This window comes from Zeugodacus cucurbitae, chromosome 4 (assembly GCF_028554725.1).
Source record: "Zeugodacus cucurbitae isolate PBARC_wt_2022May chromosome 4, idZeuCucr1.2, whole genome shotgun sequence".
Lineage (NCBI taxonomy): Eukaryota > Metazoa > Arthropoda > Insecta > Diptera > Tephritidae > Zeugodacus > Zeugodacus cucurbitae.
The window spans coordinates 50,355,705-50,376,169 of NC_071669.1; the positions used below are offsets into that span (position 1 = coordinate 50,355,705).

At 35.0% G+C, this 20,465-nt stretch overlaps 2 protein-coding genes across 2 annotated transcripts in view; one reads left to right on the forward strand and one right to left on the reverse strand.

Annotated features, from left to right (window-relative positions):
- Window positions 1-20,465, forward strand: part of LOC105210471 (dual specificity protein phosphatase 19) — a 117,044-nt gene that overhangs the window by 66,355 nt on the left and 30,224 nt on the right. The window contains exon 3 of the transcript XR_008471075.1: window positions 13,183-13,235. The gene's annotated coding sequence lies outside the window, so the exon portion shown is untranslated. The remainder of the gene's footprint in view (window positions 1-13,182; window positions 13,236-20,465) is intronic.
- Window positions 1-20,465, reverse strand: part of LOC105210472 (breast cancer anti-estrogen resistance protein 1) — a 102,357-nt gene that overhangs the window by 65,022 nt on the left and 16,870 nt on the right. The gene's annotated exons all lie outside the window — the stretch shown is intronic.

Here is a 20,465-nt window from a genome sequence, read left to right on the forward strand (position 1 = left end):
GCCGAACTCGGATCGGAGTCGATGTTAATTGAGTTGTTAATATGCACTGCGTATGCTGAACCGTATGCCCTTAAAGTATCTGCCATACTCCATTCCAAAAAACGAGAAAGTTAACATTTGCTTGAAATAATTGCGTTTCATTAGAGGTCTATGATATATAAACAACGCCCGCATAATGATCCCATGCACATATTAATTTATATTAAATCCCTCCCCCGTTGCAGCGCTCATATACTCATATGTATATGAATGCATTGCCCCTCGTACCAAGCGACTGCAGGCGGATGTGACAGTTGATTTCGGCAATGCTAATTGCTTTATTGATTCGCAGCTGTTCGTGTATGTATGTGTTGGGGGAGGCAAACTGTCTGCTAGGCAGTCTAAATTGTCAGCGGAAGGGAATTCCCAAATCGATTGCAATCCGATAAAGGTCACTGCATTGTTCACTTAAAAAAATATTCTAGGAAACTAAATAATTTATTAAAAGTATAAACATCGATTAATTCAAAGTACAGGGTACTTAAAAGAGATCAGAACACAAACGGAAGTGAAAGTACAAAGTGTAGGACAGACAGTGGATTTTTTGTCAGCATTTGTTTCTGCCATTTTCAAGTTTTGGTAAAATTTTATTTAAATTAAGAGGCTCCCATCAGATTTAGATAAACCCGATACGTGACAAAAATTTATAAGCGAGATTTTAGACCTTCAATATTCTCTCTACATATAACATAATATAATTTATAACCCACTTCCAGCTTACAGTCGTACCTCGACTTACGAGTTTAGTTCGTTCCGCAACCTTGCTCGTATCTTGAATTACTCGTATCTCGAAGCAAATTTCCCCATACAAAACAATTGACTACCATTAATCCATTCCAACCTCCAAAATGTCACCCCAGTTATTTTTGTTACGTGGTTTTGAATAATAAAAACGTATTTATAAATATCAAATATATATTACACAAAAACAAAAAAGGGAATGTAAAGAAATAAATTAGATATCCTCACTGGTCTTTGCATTTTTCGCTACATTTTTCTCGCTTTCACCTGTAGGTCGTTTAGAAAAAAACATGTCCAAGGAGGTTTGTTTCTTCCTCCCTCTCAGAATGTTGCGGAAATGAGTTAGGCAAGTGTCATTAAATAGGTCAGATGCACGACTTCTTGCAACTTTTTCTGGGTGTTTTTTTTTCCACGAACTGTGAAACTCTCTCGTGATGGTGCGACTGCGTGTTACTACCGAACCGAACCAGACTCGTATATCGAATTTCGCTCGTAACTAAAAGCAAAAAATCACTTGCACCTCGGCACGTAGCTCGAAAAACTCGTATGTTGGGGCACTCGTATGTCGAGGTACCACTGTATAATTATTCTCAGTGTACTACCTAGAATAGTTCATCGATTAACTCATGAAAGAACATATCTTTGAGTATATTTTCTATAGAGGCTGTAGATATAATAAGATATGATATTTTAGAGATAAAAAAGGAAATGATCTCAAGTACTCAAGATAAGTAATTTTGATGTTGATGTCTTCAAATATCTGAGGATATTCCCACTTCTTATTTCATTGAATAAAGAAATCGACGCTGAAGTTCAACTCGAAGTTTATGTTGGGTTAAATTTCTAAAATAATCCCTGATGTTTTGACATTGACATGTTTAAGCGGGTCTTATCCTTAGCAAATTCTCCTTTGAAAATCGAACGTTCCAATTAAAATTTAATCTCGAATTCTTCTGTAAATTCAGAATGAAGTATATCTAATATATGTCGACTCTTGGAAAGCAAATTATACCAAAAACACAGAGAAATTATAATTTTGAAGTCTTGTATCTTTCAAAGAAAACATATCCATACACTCCGTTAATGTTGGAAAACTCTTGCTCATTCAGCTTTCTTGTCTGAAGTGAGTTGTTAGTTTTTGTCCTACAAATTCCTTAATGCTTTAAGTATCTGATTAATTCTTATAAGAAACTACATTTTACTTCACTCTCAAATATATACTTGTCTCAGTATTGCATTGTCTGTCGAAAAATGGCCCAGACTCAAACTAATTATCCAGGCTTTACCAAAACAGTCAAATTTACATCTGTGGTACGGATTTATAATATACTAAAGTCTGTCTCTCCACCAACATTTTGAAATATTGAACTTTTATTGAAAATATGGAATACCATCCTTCCAAGGAATCGGTTTTTTATTTCGCTGGCTAAATGAAGAAGCAAAGTTGATGATGGTGAGACCAATTCATCTCAGAGAATATCGGTTCAGTATCATTTGTCTTTTAAAATCATACTGTTCTTACGTTGTATGATGAATGTAAACAGATTTGAACCAATACCTACGATTGGAAAAAATTAATTACTTAGGTAATTCTAAGAACATTTATTTTTGATATAATTCTTATCATAATCTGTCCCGACCATTCTTATTCTGACTTTGATCGATCTTTGATTACAACTCATTGACACGATATTCGAATAACCAGTGTCATAATCGATCTTTTGAGTGCGAGGATCGGTAGTAACTTCTTTAGCAATCCCAATTAAACATTTCTGACTTGAAATATGCGGTGATCTCTTTTATAGTTTGTCTTTTATAGTGTATATTGAGAACCGATGTTATCATAACAAGCGACACAAAACCGATATTAAGCGAATTAGTCAGACAAAGATTAAACGAAACTTCCCTGTTAAATAGAAATTATAGAATGTCATCGATTTTTCGAACTGTCCTCGCAAAAATATTGTATATGATAGTTTCAAAATTAACAAAATTGATCTTAAATAAAATTAAATTTGAAATATTTAGTTATTATTTAGTTAAAAAATATAATTCTCAGTGTACTGCCTTGAATAGTTACTACCCACATCTGTTGTCACTGTAATCTCTAAACATTAAATATCTTCACTAGTGAGCGCTCGCCTGGTGTCTTGGGGGTGATAAAAGTAAGGGTGCTCAACATGCAATCAACCACCACACTTTCAAATGCACAATAAAAATACTTAATAGTATATATTTCTATTTATCTTTAGAAGTGTTACACCAAATTAAATGAGTGCATTACTGCAACTGTTTCTGCTGCGCCACCAATAATATCACATGACTCAATAGTTAAGTGAATGAATAACACAAGTGTGACATTCAATTCAATAGCACGAAGTCGCTAAGTGTTGAATAAGTCGTTTCGTATTTTATCAGCGCCTCAAATGGGTTCAATAACTCGGTCATATCTAACGCTGCATTCTGGGCGCAGGAAAAGGACCAGTGCGACAGCTAAGGAGGCGAGTGCGCAAAGTTTCCATTGTTTGGGGGGTGATTGTCAGCGACGTAAATTTAATAGTTAGTTATTGCCACTTGAGTTATCATTGCATACCATATTTGCTCGCTTAAGAAGCAGGAATATGCGACACTCGCAGTAGGCATTTGATCTCGTTAGTGGCATGGAAAATGTTCCAGCGGCAGCAACAGGCCGCAGTCAGCCAAATGTAATCATGAAGAGATTTGTTGATTCCCATTTTTCTTGTAATCACTTATCGTTTGCATTCGTAAATAGAATTATTCAGCGAACTCTTTGCAGCTGGAAGAAAAGTAATGTGCCATACATCCTCCACAATGCGCGCGGATTGTGTACTCGTACACATTCAGTGAATGATTACTGTGAAAATAATAAAAGCATAACGATTTTCGTTCCGCGCACGTTTTTCACATTTAAAAAATGCAATATTTATATGCCATTATTGCTGTTGTTGCTTGCGGAAGGGTGTTTGCCAAATATGGTTGGTTGCTGCTTTGAAATTCTTTATGTGCTTATTGTTTGCTTATTACACACACAAATAGAAATTGTGTAAAATGGTCGATAGGAATGGATTTATACTGCCGACAACGAATAAAATTCAACTCGCAAAATTTTTAGAAGTGGTGAATCGTACACACAACTGGTATAAACCCAAAATATTAACATAATCAAATAGTTTATACCATTTAAATAACTTTGTTGATCCAAGTACACAGAGGACAAATATAGTGAGAAAGAAGGAGGATGAATCGAAAACAAAATTTTACTGAAACAAGGTCCATCCAAGCTTTGTAGGTATCCGTACTGTGGATTTTGGACGATAGATATTTCTCTTGTAGAAATTATTATTATTTCTATACGATTCGATTATTATCCATTCTATCTAACGAACAATAATTGAAGCCAATTCATCGTCTATTTTTACTTACCGTGAAAGGAGTCACTTTTTTTCATATATTTTTAAAACCGATAAATATGTTTTCCAGGAAACGCACCTAAATTTTATTCTTGAGAACTGTAAGGACAGGTATTCAATGCAAAAATATTACTTTGGGTTGTTGTGGAATCTGAGATAGATTTGCTTAATTGTCAGACATTGTACAATCTAATTCTGATTTTCAATGGTATCACAGAATCTGATTGGATTTTTGATCTTTTCGAATCAGCATTGCCACTATTTATTTATGGGTTCAACTAAAAATATAAACATTTTTGAGTTTTATAAATTTTAAACACATAATTACTTCCAAATATTCATTAAACACGCAAAAAAGGATCAAAATAAGAAAAGGTATGGATGTTGTGGGTAATTCGAGGATATTTTATCGATTTGAATTCTGATTCCGATAACTATATGAATCCACAACTACCTGACAATATGACTTTGTAAATCTCAATTAGGTTAGGTTGGGTCAGGGGTGGATCTCCACAACTGCAGAAATCCTCACTTAGACAGCTTCGACTGTCCATGGCGAGACCTGGAAAAAAGTCCTAACGGATCACTAAGACCCTTTCGACGAAGCGCTGGACTCAATAAGAAGCTCTTAAGTCGCCTAACGTCGATTCCAGTCACTTCGCTGGGTTCGTCGAAGATGTACCTGAAGTGTTTTAACCTTAGTCTGGCGAATGCTGGGCATAGAAGGAGGATATACTTGAATTACTCCTCTTCACATTCCTCCAAGCTACTTTGGCAACTATCGCCTGGCTTGATCACTAATCTCAACGTACGTGTGCCTATTGGACAGTGACCAGTAAGCACATCAATGATCAGATAGTAAGAGATCATTTTGAGCTTCGAGAATTGATTTCTAACCGTTGTTGGACCTCGAATCAATGAATCTTCTTATAGATGAAGTTAACTTTACTTTCTGTTTAGAGGACAGTAAGACCCTGACCTAGCAACACCAAAGGTTTGCTTTGGTTTATATAAAAATAGCTTACTGAGAACTCATACCGTGACATTAGAGTAAATCTTGATTTCCCTATCGGGTCTTAACTCCTGGCACCCACTCACAAGCGCATATATACTCAATGTGAAAGAAAAACATCCGTATTTGTAAGCACTTACCACACACGCCATTGCCGCATTCAATTTAGCTTGTATGTAGGGAACATCGCCTGAGGATTTGTATGAAATTCAATTCCGACCAAATTTTCGCGCATGAAATTCAACTGCCCTCAGGCGGAACATTTACACTGGCACCTCCGCTTTTGAACAGCGCGCGCAATTGAGATATGAAGAGCGCTGGCAGTGAGAAATTCAGTCACTACCCGGCAGCTTCCTTGCAGCAGCTGCACGCCGCGCACAAAGTTCGGTGTAGAGTTCAACACCCACAAATGTCATAAATTTGCGCGCCTTCTCCCTTTTGTTGCTTTCTTTCCTAAGAGCGCTTTAACACTTCATACATTACATTACCACAGCACATGCGTTCGAGTGCATACACACATATGATGCTAGACAGGATTGCTGTTTGCACTCGAACTATTGCGGTTTCTGGTTGCAACGTTGCTTCAGCTGCAGTTGCAATTGCATTTCGGTATGCGCAATTGTTGCTTTTATTGCCAGGCTTTTTTGAACATTTCGATTTATTTGCTTACGAGCATACAAATATCTCAATTACATTCCCGACGATATGCATTCCAAATTGCCGGTTCACATATTGTCTGTACACCACGGCGTCTTGCCTGCGAGATTTCAGTGGCGCTGAGATGATGGGTGAGATTATGGCGAGTGTTTAAAGTGTGAGCGCCACAATGACATTTTTTTTGCATGTAGGTCTACACTGGAATGGAAAAGTGTATTATGGTAATGGCTTTACTTATGCCCAGCGTACGCTTAGAAGAACAGTATTAGGAAAATAAATTAAGAAGCATGATTCATATATGGAAGAACTTTTGAAGATGGAGAGATCTTTTAATGGTGTCAGTTGCACAGATTAATAAAAGGATAGACCTCTCATCTGATTATCGAAATTTACCTTACTACTTTCTCGTCCCACATTGTTCAATCGAAACTGCTGCCTCAATCCGACAATCCATAATCCATAATCCATATTTAATGGAGGCGAATATCAAAATAGCTAGGAAGAACAAATCTTCAGTACCTTTTAGAATATTTTATCTTTGATATAGCAGGCCTAAGGTACAGAACAAGATCACATTAAAGGTTGACGTGTTGACTCTCCCTAACAATTTTTTTCTAAACATTCACATGGAAGAAATGTGCGAATATTTGGGGATTGTATAATAATTTCGAATTGAAAATTACTTTGTGAAGATCATCATTGTCGAAAATATTTTTATATTAGGTCTACAACTTTGCTTCCGCCGTTTTTTTTGTAGATTTAAAGCTTTTTTCACATAGTTCTACAAGCTATATTTGCTATCTTAAATAGTTCAAACTTGGAACATATATTCATCAAATAAAATTAAATTTTCGACACAGAAACATTTTGGTCAGCTCTATTATGATTAATTTTTCACTCTTGTCATAAAATGCTATAAAAAGTAACGAAAAACTATTGTCTTTGAATTTATCGTAATGAAAACCCCTCATAATAGTCGAACTGGTTTATGCAAATCTAGGGGTTACGTGGCTTTGAAATGCTGAAAAAAGTAGTATTTTTACAAAATATTTCATACAATCACATATTTCCTGCACCTATGATGCACCTTTAAATAGTATTTGGTGAAATATTTACTTAAAAATTCCGAAATCTCAGCTGGTGGTACGTCATCTCGCATGACTATTGGCAATAAAAAAATGGTTGTAATTAAAATAAAAAAAACGTTTGATCATTGATTAGATAATGTTAAAGCTGTCTGGAGAAAATCGCTTCATAACTTTTCACGATATCGTGCCCACCGATCACAAAATTTAATTTTGAGCGAAATTGAAACTGACGCGGCTGATGGACTAAACTTTCAAAGGGTATATGTCTTTGAATTTTAGTCGGATTGATTTGAAATGTTGGGAGAATATTTTAAACATATTTTATAAGATAAAAAAACTGGGTCTATCCTGATTACATAGACACAATTGTCGCGGTATAGATAATTGTTGTTATTATACCTATTTGAATTAATTTTAAGTTCAATTACTGACTGGATTTTTTGTCGGTATTGATAATGGATCCAATGTTCCAAAATATTGTGATTATAAGTGGGCTCGTAACTGCCTAAACGTGTCTCAATTCTCGATGTAAATATTTTGTCTTCCTATTCGGATCTACAGTATCCAGATCTTTAGACAGACTTTGGCTTGAAAAGTGTTGTTTTTGTTGGAACGAATTGTTTCCGAAAGAGTACAAGTACTAGCAATAAAACAAGCAACACTCTGAAAGAACATTTATGATATAACCGAGGAGCTCAAGGAAACCTGATTACGATCAATTATAAACAACAACATTGCTTTAAAAATAAAAAATGTAAAGTAAGGAAATTCATTGAAATTTTGCAGACTGGGTGCGTCAAGAAATGCGTGTACTTATTGCAAAGCGAACTCAGTACCAATTCTTGTATCGCTGTTTCACATATATTACTCGAGTTTGTGTATTTTCGCAATACTGAAATAAGTCCAACACAGATTTTGCATTCAAAGCAACTGCTTTAATTTTTTTGGAGTCAATATACTTCTCGGCGTAAATAATTTCTGCATTACTTTTAATTTTTTTCGTGTTGTTTTTTGTTTTCCAATTTCTTTTGCCTCTCTCTTTTTATGCGCAAGCAAGTAAAACAAACAATTGACTGTTTCCGTAGAATCTGTTGCAATTACTATTGACTCTAGTATTTACTGTTGTTATTGCAAGATAATTGTTTTCATTGCTGCGTTGCGCCAAATTGTTGCAGTGCGTTTTTTCTTACGTTCGGCTGTGTGTTTTGTGTGCGAGTGTCTGAGTCGGCGTGTCAAAGAGATTTAACAGCGTTTCTTCGACTTTTAAATTTTTGTGTGTTTTATGTCCGTATCTTATTTTTTGTTTTTGCTCCTTTTTTGTCAGTCTCAACGGGTGGCAACGCTCTGCAAGTGCCGCCTTCAACGCCAAACCGACTTGCTGCTGCATGTGTTTCTTCCTGAGGTACATTGTAATGCAGGCCACAAGGCAGATTCATATGTGAATTTTTTGGACTGTCTGCCGGTCCTAGAGTCTGTTTGATGCTTGTTTATTTTGGTGTTGGTCAAATAATTTTTGTTTTTAATAATCTGTACATTTATACTCGTAAACATGTCGCCTTTAGCGAAGTTGGCTACAAACGCAGACACCACAATTTACCGCTGCTTTTGCAATTTATTATTGCTCATCTTTTAATGTTTTCCGCTTTTTGTAGACTTTTGATAAAAATTGTCAATCAAAAAATAATATATGGTTATGATTTTCGACATTCGAAGTAGCCAGTTGGGTGAGATCGTGACTACCTCTTGGTGGGTCTAGGGTTGGATCACCGCATATGACAAAAATTTAATCTGCTTCTTCTTTACTGACGTAGATACCGCTGATGCGATTATAACCGAGTTATCAACAGCGCGCAATTAATTTTTCCTTATCACTGTTTGGCACCAATTAGTCAGGTCCTTCTCCACGTGGAGTGGAGGTCATCTTCTTCTTCCACCAGCAGGTACTGCATCGAACACCTCAAAGCTGAAGTTCTTTCGTCCATTCGGACAGCAATTAATAATGCAAGACGGGAATGATGGAGGACTAGTAAAGTTTGGTCTTTGTTTGTCGAGAGAGGACTTTGCTTTTCAGTTTCCTACTCAATCCATAGTAGCCCCCGTTGACAAATGTGATTCTGTGTTGGATTTTAAGGCTGATATTGTTGTTTTTGTTAATGCTGGTTCCAAGATAAACGAAATTATCTATAATTTCTTACACATAATGAAATGAATATAGGTTTAATAGGTGGCGCGATCTGAACTCGAACTGCAGAATATGAACCAGGAGATTTTAGTGAAGAATATCAGAATGCCTTTGATTTGCTTTTTGTTGTTGCCAACAACGTACAACAGAAGTGGTCCTTTTCCCACACTTAGTTTTGAATGAACTGACGGTTAGAGGGCAAACCCTTTCGAAGATAACGCTAACATATCCAAAGCAGCTATACAGATTTGTTTCTTGTTTTGGTTTTCAACTATTACGAAATATCATTCTAAATGAGAAAAACAACTAAACTTCGTGAGGGGAAGACCTTTTCACGAGTTTAAGACGAACCCCTCACCCCTGTCATTCCGCGGGACTTCAGGATTACGACCATGGAAAGAGGTTTATACAGAAAAACGGTAAGCTCTGATATAAATTTTTTCGAATATTCGAAAATCAATGTTCGTTACTTATCCGAAGCAAAGCAGATTTAGTTATGGCTCTGATTTGGAACAAAAAAGCTGCGAAAAATCTTCTTATTAAGAATCACCCAGATAATCCCGCTCTATATGCTACGACCTCTTTCACGATGTGCTTCGGCAGCAGTAGAGGTTCGCTTTACTGTCAGTTATTTTATACGAGTTGAAAAAAATTTTAGAGTGTTGAAAAAATCGGAATTTTAACCGATTTGAGATGTATATGTACAACTGATCCTCATAATAATTTTTTTTTTTCGAAATCGAAATTCAAACGGAGGTTTGGCACTACTCGAATGCGACCGTTTCTGCCATAATTTTGAACTTCGCTGAACCTCAGTACTAAAGCTTAATTAAAGATTGGCCCATACTTCTAGAATAATAAATTTCTATAAAACTTGCATATATGCATGTCCATATATCTATACCGTTATATACATACATATGTTGCGATTCATGTTGTCTCGCTTAAGCTCACTTGAACTCTCCGTTTGCAACACTCGCTTACCCATACGCTAATGGAATCACTGCAATTAATTTTAAATTGATGTTTTGTGCAAATCAAGCGGTAATTTTCAACTTCCTTTTGTCCGCCGTGCCATGTGAGCGCAGCATCTCAACTGCGCTTCTTCTTCGGCGGCTCAATTGCGACGGCAGTCAATGCGTTGAATGCAACTTGCAACAGCTGCATTGTGTTCGAGTTCGAATTTTGCGCAGATTCTACAAAATGACAGTGCAATTGCATTTGCAAGGCGTTAAATTGAGTTGAAAAATCAGCAACAATTTATTACAACAAACACATATTATATGATGGCGGCGCTGCAGCTGTGACTGGCGCAGATCGGAATGTGCATGCTTGGTATCAGGGGTTCCAGAAGTCACAGCTACCATTGTCATTACGCCATGAATTTGCAAATATTACACATAACTGTATGTATGTGTGTGTAGTGTGAGTATGTGAATGCATTAGCCTTTGGCTTGGTGGCGGCGCGGTAAGTAAACAGAAGACACCCCGCGTAAAAAGACACTTCTTCGTCCTGCTTCAATTGCATGTGGCATACAAACATACAAACATACATATATATGTATATGTACATATATTTATGTCTACGATTTCTGACTACATGTGTTGGCAGCGGCTTCCCGGTGGTTACTTGACATCTGCAATGCCGCCTCGACGATGGCGGCAAACAATTGATAAGCGAAACTTATTTCTATTTACTCTTGTAACTGTTGGCAATTGCCAGCTCAGACTTGTTGTATTCGCTTTGTTGTAGCTTTTAAACTTTATCGGCGAACTCTGTTCGTACGATGTTGTCATCTGCTAAGTGGAAACCCTGTCGGAAAATACGAATACATCTAGAGGTTAGTCAAATCAGTACAAATTTGGATCTCTGGCCTCAAGCTCCGTACTGTACTTCTTTACATTTTATCATGGTCCTGAATATTGACGTTTAAGTTACTCTCTCTCCCCTCAAAGACTTGAATGCCTAGAGTCATAATACCTATCTGCTTCTGTATACTATTTAATAGTCACTTTATCTGTGATATAGCTTACAACTAGACTGTATATTACCGAAAAATGGTGATCTCAAAACATGAGGAGATTGAAAAGTGAATATGTAATGCTTGGAGATCTCATTCAAGAAAAACATAAATTTTTCTACTACTACTACATCTTCTGATAACTCTAAGTTTAGACCTTACTTTACTTTATTAATGTACTGAGCCGGATATAATATATTAGAAACACAAAGTACAGAAAGGGATAACGTCTTTTTCCGTCCTTTCGCGATACGCCAAGTAAAACCAAGATCTTATCATAGCTTATCCTCCATAGCCGTAAGACCTAACTATACCCTATCACAATTTAGGCTCTACGACTGAATCCAGTCGAGGCTAAGGATTTTAAAACTCAACGATATTGTCCCTATATATACACTTTTAAGCCTTAGTCCGAATCTAACTCTATCTAGTCGACCTTAATAAACTGAACTCCATCAACAGTTCTAGTGATCTTATTTTCTTTTCTTCAATACTGGTTCGCAAACATCCTTCTTAGCTGTGAGATCTTACTATACCATATCACATTTTAGGCTCTAGGTCTAAATCCATTTCCTGAGTATCTTAGCACATCATCTTGTCCCTAGATATAAACTTTTAGGCCTTATTCCGCATCTAACTCTATCCAATCGACCTTAATACAATTAACTTAACCATCAATTATCGTGATCTGATTATCTTTTCTTCAATACCAGGTCGCAAACAGTGGATTCCGTGTTCCGTTTTGACCGGAAAATTTGGAAAATAATACAATTCAAAAGAATCTGATTTTGTAAGAACCTTTCTAGTTTATGAATCTATCCCTGCTGTCAAAGACCAACTATTCTAAGATTGTCTTTGGAACTGTGCGTGAAACACCTTATCTGTTCGCTACAGGGTTCAACTATATACTTATTTATATATATATATATTGTTGTATGTATGTACAATGTTATCTCAGTGTACACAATTGAAGGTATGCGAGAGATGCGCGAATTACGACACTTTCCGTGGAATGCATGCCGCCAGCCGTAATTGCTTGTTCGAATACGCGAGTGTTCAGCATACTTATTGTGGTATTTAAGTTGGCAAATAAAGTGCCGTGCATTACAGTTGTTTGTTAAAAGAGCATGAGAATGAAGAACAATGCACATCTGTGGACACATTTATATATGTGCATATCTACATATATATTGAATGCATTGCATCTTTCACTGCTGACTCAAAGTGATATATTTAGTTCTCACCTCATACTTTGATTAAAAGTGTAACAAGAACAAGCTATCACAATGTGTCACTAATAAATTCAGTCTTTAAGAATACAAAAAATTGTAAATATGTTCTTAAATTTTGCGGGCACTCAACTTGGATTATGTGTTCAGTTTTAATACCTTCAGTTGTTAATGATTAGTGTATACAATTGTTTCTGTTGCCATTGTTGTGAAGGCTAATTTTAGGTGATGTTCTATGCCTGATTCATTAGCTTAAGGTCAGTGTTTTGTGAAGCCGAAACACTCCTGTAGTTCGATCTCATCTATCAACAAAGCTCCTGAATTCCTCACAATTTGCTAGTGCGTTTTATTTCTCTTCGTGGTAATTCACCTACTATGAAGATATGAAACTTAAGTTGTATTAGTACATATGTTGTCCACTCGGGATTCCATTCAGACGATGAAAATTACGCTCTATAGCTACTGCAGTTGAATTTAAATCCAAAAGTAAAGACCATTGGTTTTAACTATAGCTACCTGATTGTTCTTCCTCATTTTCTATTATATCTCATAGAAAAGGTATATTATCTATAGTCAAATCGAGACATTTTCTCGAAAAGTGTTCTATAGTAATATTATTATTTTAATTATTTCTTAATTCAAAGCTATTTTTATTGCTTAACTAAATAAATTTCAAAGCAAAAGCCTTTGATTTCGACTTTTTTCTTACAACTCTTATAAATTTATAATTTAAATATGTCTAAGAAATTTCAAAATATTCTATAATTTTTTTTTATTTGCAGGTGATATAAATATTACATTAATATAATGAAAATGGGACCAGTACACAAGTGGGGTAAGTGGGTTAAGTTTTTGGAGGAAGCCATCAAATGAATATTGAAAATAGTAATGTAACGACAAGCCTAAATTTGCCTAATCCTACAAACTCTAATCAATGACAAAAAAATATGTCTTAACAATCAATCTTAAGCAAACATATTTCGCTTTCAAAAGAGTTGAATACTTTAGGATCTTTCACAATTGAGGACAAATACCCATTTACAACATCATGTTGAGTGATCTATAATTTCAAATGATTCATCTACAATTAGTCTGAGATACATACATACAGTCGCCCAATAAAGTCTACATACCCCCCCCCGAAAATTGCAATTCTGAGTCATCTATGCACAATGGAAAAACAAAATACATACCAAACGAACTCTTATTAAGAGAAATAAGATATTTTGACAATTTTTTTTTTAATTTTTGTATATTTAAAAAAAAATCATAAAAATTGTTTTCCAAACACAGACAAACACGACTATGAAATCCGCTATCTCTTAAACACTTTCGTACAGTTTCGGGATGCACTGAAGCAATATCCGAGTTTTCCAAGGTTTTCGCAATTTCTATTGCCGAAATTCTCGGATTTTCTTGAACTTCTGCCACAATTTTACGCTTTGCTCGTGATGAAAGCTTAGGCGGGCGACCACTCCTCGGCTTGCTTTGTACACTTTTCGATATATTATAATTCCAAATTATTGTTTGAACGGTTGACTTTGGACGTCCTACTAGTTTTCCTATCTCACGTAAAGATTTTTTGTCTTTATGATCATTTATAACTAGTTGTCGTACTTCAACACTAATTTCTTTACTCATTTTGAAATAATACCACATTGAAAATATTAAAAGTATGGAAATTTGCTTTTTTACAAATAACGGTACACTATAAAGACGCTTGAGATAGTTCGCAGCACTGCTGGTATACAGGGTTGCATTTTATCCACATTTTCGTGTTGCCGTATGTAGACTTTTCTGTGTTTGGAAAACAATTTTTATGAAATATTTTTTTAAAATATAGAAAAATTAAAAAAAAATGTCAAAATATCTTATTGCTCTTGATAAGAGTTCGTGTGGTATGTATTTTGTTTTTCCATTGTGCATAGATGACTCAGAATTGCAATTTTCGGGGGGGTATGTAGACTTTATTGGGCGACTGTATGTACAAAATTCAATTTTTCAAATTCAATTTTAGAGAAAGCGCTGAGTTCTGTTATACGTTCACATATTTTAAAAAGTTTCTCGAGAGGGAATTTTGGTATTTCAAATATTTCGGCAACACATTTTGTGAGACCAATGAAGAACTCTTTGATATACCTCTGGATATTTTCTTTCGTCATTGTTTCAAAAATAAATAACTCCTAATACTGATATTAGTAGTTGATTCATTTGTTTCGCTGATTGAGTCGTAATGTGACGAATCAAGAGCAAATTTCTTAACATTGAGTTCAAAGTTTACAATTGTGTTAATGGTGGTACTTGAAGTTTTCATCATCATACCTTACTGTATTATGTTTCAGTAAACCAGATTCAATTACGTCAAAACATTAATAGAAAGTCCTTAGAAACATTATTTGGAGTCTCTATAACTTCTATTCAGTTCAGTTTGTTCAAGATTAAGCCTTAAGCCCAAGTTTTCTCAAACACCTCTAAAAACTTTCAGTAAAGACTATTTGTCAACATGAAGCTGAACTGAGATCGTATTATAAACGTTATATTTATAGATTCCTAATTCAGATTTTCATTCCATGGACTTTGCAAGAAACCTTTTTTTAATCTACATAAGTTAAATTTTCTTTGCGCTACTACAGTTTTATCACATAAAATCCAAACCTCGCTTTGAAACTTTTGTTTATGTTTTAAATTAAGATCTTGACGCCATACTTCCATAATTGGTGCTTTTGTTGTTCTAGAATACCCGATCTCCCACTAAGTTTTAGAATCAGCTCTTTTCTATTTGCTTTGTTTAGCCGCTGTGCTGTGGATTTTAATAATATGCAATAAGACACACTTAGAAAATGCCGTTAAAAAATGAAATCTCCCACAATTATTTATTTTCGTTTTTCTTCTTTCTTTTGTTTTTCTGGCGATCGTCAAATTGAGCTCTAGTTTCATTCATACATTTTTTGTCGTCATTTATATACATGTGTATATGTATTTGTTTCTAAATAAATTGAGAGAATGCAGCTCGCAAGAGTCAGCAGACCACAAAGTCAAAAGTAAACACTTCAATGCCTACTTAAACACAAATGCTTCATTGCCTGCGCATACTCGTCAATTCATAAATGCATACATACTTGTATATGTATATGTGGTCGAAGAGTCCTTGTGTCATAAGTGTTGTGTGTACCCAGTAGAAAAGGTTGAAGTTGTATACAACATATTAACTATGTTTAGAATGAAGATGGTAAACTCGAAACTCAAAATTGGATACTTCAGGACTTCAGTGAGGAAAAAATATAGAATTGTTTATCTGACTTTTAATCATTGGGTTCTGTTTATTTTCAAAAACTAACTGAGCTTCTTTGGTAAAATATCACTAATGTGTCTAAAGACGTACATAAATCTGCTCATCATTTACTGTAATAAGAGAATCTAACTGGAATGAGACCGATATTTCGAAGAATATTTCTGAGAAACACTACAGGAGACTCTATCTATCAAACCACTCAGTCTCTAAAGAAAACTTGTAGACAAATCGAAATTTATCTTGAATATTAAGAATGGAAGCTATATTTTTCAGCTCTTAATTATATTTCATGGATTCGATTTCATTTTATTCACCTCGCTCTTAGCAAAAGTATGTTTTTTTATTATACTCTCGCAACAAAAGTTGCATAACGGTTGTTTGTAAGTCCTAAAACTAAACGAGTTAGATATAAGGTTATATATACCAAAGTGATCAGGATGACGAGTAAAATTCAAATCCTTAAATTTCATTATAAAGAAGATTCAGAAGAGCTGCACTCAAAATGGTATACAAAATTTTAAATGGGCGTGGTTCCGCCCACTTATGGATCAAAAACCATATCTCCGAAACTACTCGACCAATTTCAATGAAAAGTGAAGTTTGTAATTTTTCCCTTGCATTCTAATTATATGTTGTCAAAATAGGCCAAATCGGTTCACAACCACGCCTACTTTCCATATACCAGAACTTTGAAGACGTTCTGAACCGTTTATTTTACAATATATAAAGTAAGCACTAGTGAAGATATCGGAATAGAACTTTGCACAATTACTACATTTAGTGTGGCATCGCCCTTCTAAAAATCGTCGAAATCGGACCATAAATTTTCAAAGCCCCATATATCGAACATGAGGACCTCTGGGCTTCTATTTTTTTTACCGAAAATATAGGTAAGTTTCTCAGATATTTTGATATTGATTTGATATTATACGTGAAATCGAGTCATAACTTCACCTAACTCCCATATACCTAATATTAAGGTTTCCCACTTTCAATGAACTTTATACCATATATATGCCGAATATGTGAGTCAAATTGTTTGTTATATTAATAAATTTAAATAAATAAATTGCGAGAGTATAAAATGTTCGGTTACACCCGAACTTAGCCCGTCCTTACTTGTTTGGACTTTTGGAGCTTTATAGAGATTTTTAGGCGTTAAAGATTATTCTAACTTTTTTCTAAAGGAAATATCATTCTTTATATAGAGAATTTGGAATTTGTGATGTTATGAGAGAAAGTGAAAGAAAGTAAATGATTTTGAAAATCTTGGAACGCTAATACTTCAAGGGTACTTAGTTGATGATCGACTGTTATCTGTTTATTAATTTCCACTATGTTATCGCCCATCAGCGACTGATAGCAGTCCATATTTCTGGGATTTTAAGACTCTTACTGGATACTTAATTTCACCCAAATATGTGAGGCCTCGATACTCTATAATATTCATATAATTCCAAACTGTTGTAAGTAGATACTGGAACCCACTAAAATTCCCACTGGGTTTCGTTTATGCTGTACTGTGCGCAATAATGAATGAAACTGGCATTTCTCAAGTGCAGCGCTGTGGCACTTATGCAAAGCAAATATGCCTGAACGAATGCATCCTTCTCCGAAGTGGCAGTAGTTGCGCGCCGTGCGCAATGATTTTAAGTAAACGTCAACAAATGAGGCTTACCACTCATGCTGAGCGTTGACTTGGCGGTACTGAAGATCTTCTTTCTTCGAGCATGGGAAAGTAGCTAAACGCATATTAGATTTTTTATGCGAACACAAAAAACGATCCCTGACACAGCCTTGAAAACCAAAATGTACGATTTGTATAAAAAGACATACAAGCAGAGCTGGTATAAAAAAATAACAAATGTGAAAACAATAATAAAAGTGAATTATGGCAGCTCACTCCTATTTGCCTCACATTCGTGTATTTATCTTATCGGCCACTCGCCGTTATCAACGTGCAATTTTATTTACAAAGCTGTAAAAGTAATACATACAGACGCCTACGTAGCGAATGACCATTTGGATGGGTTAAAATAATTTTCCACGAATTTGGTTTCGCACTGAAATGTGATCACCAAAACTCGCTGACTTTTGCTGCAAAACAATTCGAGCTCCGAGCTCTTAAGTATTTTATCTAATCTACTGTTGTTGTATCAGCGTTGCTTATCAGTCAGCAGCGCAAAACGAAATCATAGTGTAAATATTGTTAATGACTGTATATGGCTGCAAATTTGAGGATTGGCTTACTCACCACCCTCCCTATGTACCAAGCATGGCAGTACACTCAAAACACAATGTAAATATTGATATGCAAAATTGTTGTTGACGTGCATGAAAATAAATATATAAACAACAACAATAAAAAATTAACAACGTGTGTGGAATATAAAAGTATGATGTGGCCACTCGTTGTAGGTTTTCAGATCGTTTTTCGGCACTGATGTACTATACTACATCATACATACATATATTGGTAAATGATACCGCCATTACCAAATCTTGATTTATTTTTTTGTATAATATTATAATATAGTTTTATAATATAATAGTATTTCCTTGTTTATAATAGTTTTTGATTTTTCATAATTTTAGAGTGTCACTAATCGAACAAATAACTGGTATAAATAATTTAGACTGGTATAAATAAGTAGCTATAGATACTCTCTAATACTGAATCAAAGTTATAACATTATTATCATAATTAATTTCAATTCAATTCAAAATATCTCGAAAATTTAATTTGTCTAATTCATATTTTAATATTTCATTGTCCATGATGATTCATGATAACACGGGTTATGAATCGATGTAAAGAAGTCTTCAAAAATGCGTCAAATATTATGTTTTGTAAACTTTGATCAAGAAATCGTTCATAACTGTTCTAATTAACGAAGAAGATACGCTAAATTTGGTTCGGTACAATTTTTGACAATATAAATTTTCTCTTTCCAAGGGTGGAACCTATAATGAGATTATCCCTCATTTAAGGGATCGGAGCTAATTACACAGCCACACAAAAAAATGTTTGTCATGACCTGGGGCTCTTACTATATGTATAATATGTTTTTGGAGTCGTTGAATACGAATCTGAGGTCCATATAACCCCATCAGATCAGGGTTTTGAGATAACTACAGAAACCTAATATGGCAGACAGCGGTTTTTAAAATTCATCGGATTCGCTTGAAACTCGTTATTCGGGGGTTTTCGGGTCTCTGATTACGAATCCGATGTCGGTTTTTCAAAATTAGATGGAAATTTTGGAGGATGCTATATGGGGAAGTTTTAAAATATGTCCCCTATATTGGTTCGCCATTTTGAATTTTTAAAAAGTTAATGGACCTCAGATTCGAATTCAGCGATCCCAAAAACATATTATACACATAGTAAGAGCCCCAGGTCTTGACACAATTTTTTTTTGTGTGGTGGTGTTTTAGGAAAACATGAAAAATTTCAGACTGGTACCGTGATTTTTTAATCAAAAACCGGCGAGTGAGCTTACTAAACTCTGATTTATTATCTCGATAGAATCGGGGAAATATATATATATATATATAGAAATTTAATGAAAAGTATTTAAAAAGAGATATCTGAGAGGAGCACAATCTTAGGCCTTCCGACCAACACATTCTTAAAATTTTTTTTTAGAAAGTCGGAGTAGAAAACGTTGGAATTTGAAGAAATGGTATCCCAAACATAAAATGTGCGGATTAATCAGATGAATGAAGAGTTTGAGACTAATTTCAGTTTATTACCTTTGATCTACAAATTCTATAAAGCACAAGAAAATCTGTATCAATTACAAATCCATTGATGGCAGTGGGGAAATTCGAAAGGAACTGGAAATAATATGGATAAACTATGCTCTGGATAATATTTGTGGTTACTGTCAACTAGCTATTGTGTTTTTAGGCAGATAATCGAAAGCGATAAAATAATTAGCTCAGCCTCTGTTCTTTCTATACGTGGTCCTCTCTCGGTAGGCTTCTGAAGGTATTTCTGATATAAGCTTATCATGAAATTCATCAGCTAAAAATTAGTATTTGAGATCTTTTAATATTCGATTCTTCGATGAATTTAGATCATAAATGAAGGGATCAGTTCGACCAAATACCTAGAACTATGTCTAGGTATTTCAGAACTTTCAGAGCTGGAGTGTTTTCATCCATCCGTACAACATGACCTAGCCAGCGTAGCCGCTGTCTTTTTATTCGCTGAACTATGTCAATGTCGCCGTATAAATCGTACGGCTCATCATTCCATCGTCTGCGGTATTCGCCGTTGCCAATGTTTAGAGGACCATAAATCTTACGCAAAACCTTACTCTCGAAAACCCCAAGAGTCATCTCATCGAATGTTGTGCCATGCAGCAGGACGGGAGCGACTTATAGAGTTTGATTTCGTCGAGAGAGGACTTTACTTTTCAATTGCCTACTCAGTCCAAAGTAGTGATTCTGCGTTGGATCAGCGATATTAATCTGAATGGTACTTTTTGTTGTATGTGATTTATGTAGTTCCTAAAAAGTCCGAATGATGAACGAAATATCGTTTTTTTTTGTCAGTAGCTAATGTTTAACAAAACACCAATGACTTAAAATCATATGAATGTTCATAATAACACTTTATATAGCATACAGACTTGATAAGTTATCATTATTCCTGCTAATTTCACTTAATCTAGAGCATTTAGTGTGTACTAAATATGATAGCATACTTGCGAGTATTCCATTTTTTAACTCAACAATATTTAAAGCGGCCTTAATATAAGCACT